The sequence below is a fragment of the Solea solea genome, chromosome 2 (assembly GCF_958295425.1).
Source record: "Solea solea chromosome 2, fSolSol10.1, whole genome shotgun sequence".
Classification (NCBI taxonomy): domain Eukaryota; kingdom Metazoa; phylum Chordata; class Actinopteri; order Pleuronectiformes; family Soleidae; genus Solea; species Solea solea.
Window position 1 is genome coordinate 16566075 of NC_081135.1, and position 4000 is coordinate 16570074.

Here is a 4000-nt window from a genome sequence, read left to right on the forward strand (position 1 = left end):
CAAATCAGAGGAAGCAATGCCCTCAAAAAGGTCATGGCAAAGGCAGGGCGGTAACTTTAGGTTACTCACGTAACCCCGGTTCTCTGATAACCGAGTGAGGTATCTCACTATGGGAAACGCCCTCTGCGTGACCGATCATGGAAGCTCCAATGACACCACGTCTGTCATATGACAGACCAATCAGCTCGAGATGCACGGGCCAGCTCGCCCCCCTTATAAGCGCCCTGCGCTCCGCACCCGCCATTCTCAAGCGTATTTCTTCCACCCCACCTATGCAAGTAGGGCAGTGTGTGTGAGATACCTCACTCGGTTATCAGAGAACCGGGGTTACGTGAGTAACCTAAAGTTCTCTTTCAAACCTCCCTCGGTATCTCACTATGGGAGATATAGCCCACTCCCGGATTTGCATGCTCCGAAGCCCTCAAAGCCGCGACCCGCAGTGGGTCGACACCCTAAACCCTCCCCATGGGCTAGCACGCAATCAACCTGAACCCACACTCAGGACTGAATGAGCCAGAGAAGTCTTGGTCACATCCAGCCTGTAAAACCGAATGAACGTGTGTGGGGATGCCCAACTGGCAGCGGCACAAATATCCCTCACTGATACGCCCCTGAAAAGGGCCCATGAGGTGGCTATGCCCCTGGTGGAGTGGGCCCGAAGCCCATCCGGGGGCTGCAGCCCACGACTCTCGTGAGCCAGGATTATAGCCTCCACCACCCAGTGTGACAGGCGCTGGCGCGTCGGGGCCCTCCCCCTGTGAGAAGGAGCCCAGGACACGAAAAGCTGGTTGCTCTTTCTGAACCCTTTGGTCCTGTCCACGTAGATGCGTAAAGCTCTCACAGGACACAGAGCATTGAGCCGTTTTTCATCCTCTCCTGCAAACGGCGGTGGGTGAAAAGCGAGCAGCTCAAGTGTGGAACAGCTGTAGGCAGATAGTGATTCGGCACAAATGCCGGGTTAGGACGTAGTATCACTTTCCCATAATCTGCGGAGAACTGCATTCATGAGTCGTGCACAGACAAAGCATGTAACTCACCGATCCTGCTAGCTGATGTCAAAGCCAGAAGCAGGATAGTTTTAAGGGAGAGTACCTTTAAATCAGCAAACTCTAACGGCTCGAAGGGCAACCCTGAGAGCGCCTCCAGAACCATGGGTAAATCCCATGACGGGACCAGAGGTTTACGCACGGGCCGCAGGCGGCGCGCACCCCGCATGAACCTCTTAATTAGAGGGTGCTGCCCGACAGGTGCACCTCCAAACCCCACATGACAAGCTGAAACAGCGGCCAAATAAACCTTAATGGTGGAAAAAGCTTTATCACCGTCCATTAAGTCCTGCAGGAAGCATAACACCTCTGGGACCGAGCACTGAAACGGAATAATCTGCTTAGCCTCACACCACCGTTCAAACACGCGCCATTTATTATCATATAATGATCGCGTGGATGGCGCCCTTGCGCATTGAATAGTCTCAATCACCCTAGATGGGAGACCAGACTCCTGTAAATTCACCCTCTCACGTGCCAAGCCCAGAGAGCCAGCCGTTCGGGGTGTGGATGAAAAATCTGCCCGCGCGCTTGTGACACCAAGTCTGCGCGTAACGGCAACGGCCATGGCTGGCTGTGGACGAGCTGCATCAGCTCCGCCATCCACGGTCTGCTGGGCCAGTAAGGAGCTATCAGGATTAGTGATAACTTCTGTTCCCTCACTCTGATCAGAATCGGAGTGATGAGGCCGAGCGGAGGAAACGCATACAGCAGCACGTTTGGCCACGGGTGCGCCAGTGCGTCCGCACCCAGCGGTGCGTCCCGGTCTCTTAACGAGAAAAACAGGGGACACTGTGCGTTTTCGTGCGATGCGAAGAGATCTACGGACGCTCGGCCGAACCTCTCCCATACCTGGTGGAGCACGTCGGGGTTCAGTCTCCACTCGCCATACAGGGGATTCCCTCTGGAGAGTAAATCCGCTCCGCTGTTCAGTACACCCGGCACGTGCGCCGCGCGTAACGATAACAGGTGTTCGCTGCCTCATAATATCAGACTCTGAGCCAGCCTGTGTAACTTCACAGAGCGCGTGCCTCCCTGTCTGTTTATGTAGGCTACGGCTGTTGTGTTGTCCGCTCTGACCAACACATGACACCTTCCCAGGAGAGGCAGAAAATGTTTGAGTGCCAGGAAAACAGCCAACAGCTCCAGGTAGTTTATATGTGCCTGGAGAAGCGTCGGGGGCCAGGTCCCGTTCACTGACCTCCCCTCGAAAACCGCTCCCCACCCCGTTAACGAGGCATCTGTCGTAACTGTTTTCCTCATCACTACGGCTCCCAGTGGGACGCCGGAAGTGAATATCCCCGGGTCTCTCCAGTAACGGAGAGCTAGGCAGCATTCCGGGGAAACCCTCACCATACGTCTGAGATGACGTCGTGCGTCCAGGCGCAGCGAGGTTATCCAGCGCTGAAAATCCCTCATTTTCAGCAGTCCCTGAGGGACGACAGAAATTGATGATGCCATCAGCCCTGACAGCCGGAGACAGTCTCGTAATGACACTGAATTTCCCCGCTGAAAGAGAGCCAAGTGACGGCGAAAATTTTCCGCCCGAACCTGAGACAGAAATACCCGAAATGAAACAGAGTTTATTTCGAGACCCAAATACTCGATATTCTGAGTGGGAGACAAAACACTCTTTGTTTGGTTTATACTGAAGCCTAGGCTGTTCAGCCTGACTATCAGTCTCTGCGTGTCCCTCCCCGCCTCCTCCCTGCTGGGAGCGCAAAGGAGAAAATCGTCCAGATAAGCAAACACTCTGAGGCCCGATGCTCGCACCGGGTTCAGAGCTGCTTCCACACATTTGCTGAAGACCCTCGGAGCTAACGACAGCCCGAAAGGCAGGGTCTGGTACTCGTAGGCTGCTCCCTTGAAAGCAAACCTGAGATATTTCCTGTGTGCTGGATATATGCTTATATGAAAATAAGCGTCCTGCAGATCCACAGAAGTGAACCAATCGCCTGGTCTGATGGATCGGAACAGAACATTGTGTGTGAGCATTTTGAACTTGTATTTTCGGAGGTGTAGATTGAGGCAACGCAGATCCAGGATCGGACGTAGCGAACCGCCTTTCTTTGGGATGAGAAAATAACGGGAGTAAAAACCCTGATTTCTCTCCCCCTCCGGTACAATGCGAACCGCCCCTCTGCTTAATAGAGAAGATATTTCGCTCTCTAAAGCCTCCGCGGCTTCCCCAGAAGCTTCTGTCGTCAGCACCCCGTTGAAGCGAGGCGGCTTCATCGCAAACTGCAGCCTGTAACCCCTGACAACGGTTGTAAACACCCAGGGGTTGACTGCGCATGCGCGCCAAACCTCCGCTCTGACAGCGAGAGGACCAGGGGGCCTGAAGCTTAACGGACCAGTTGCGCCCTCTGGTGGCGACAGACTGTCCTGCACCTCTTGGTTTTTTGTTTTGTTTTGTTTTTGCTTCGCCCTCGGCTTTGTGAATAAGCCTGGATGCAACAGCGTGTTTATTAAAAAACCATGTGAAGTGCTTGGTGTGAACATAGCACGTTTTCCCTCTACCCTCTGAACTTGAGGGGGGGGATACAAACTCTGCACTGGGGGAACGAGTGCTTGCTTCGGTCTGTGAACGGAATGACCAAACGGGGCCGTCACACAGCGCTGACCGGAACATTGGTCCAACATGTCCATCCTCCTTCTCTTGGGAGGAGAGGGAAACAACCGGTCTGTTCCGGGGGGGCTCAGAGCAGAGATCTCCGTGAGTGCTGACTGCTGAGCTTCTGTCCCCACGAACCACAGCACCTATGCCGACCGCTTTTTCTTTCCGTCCGGGGGGTGGGACGGGCGGTTCGGCACGGCGCCTGGAGCGGCGGCTACAGTGGCGAATGATTTTCTGGGCCAGCGTCTCTGGGTCTGCGCTCCGCGCTGTTGAGACGACGACTGCTCAGACGCTCGCGGCTTGGGCTCATTATAACCGCTGCCGCGTCCTCTTGCTG

General features: G+C 54.8%; 1 pseudogene; it reads right to left on the reverse strand.

Annotated features, from left to right (window-relative positions):
* Nucleotides 1-237: 237 nt before the first annotated feature.
* LOC131455344 (uncharacterized) lies at nucleotides 238-3281 on the reverse strand (annotated as a pseudogene).
* Nucleotides 3282-4000: the final 719 nt, after the last annotated feature.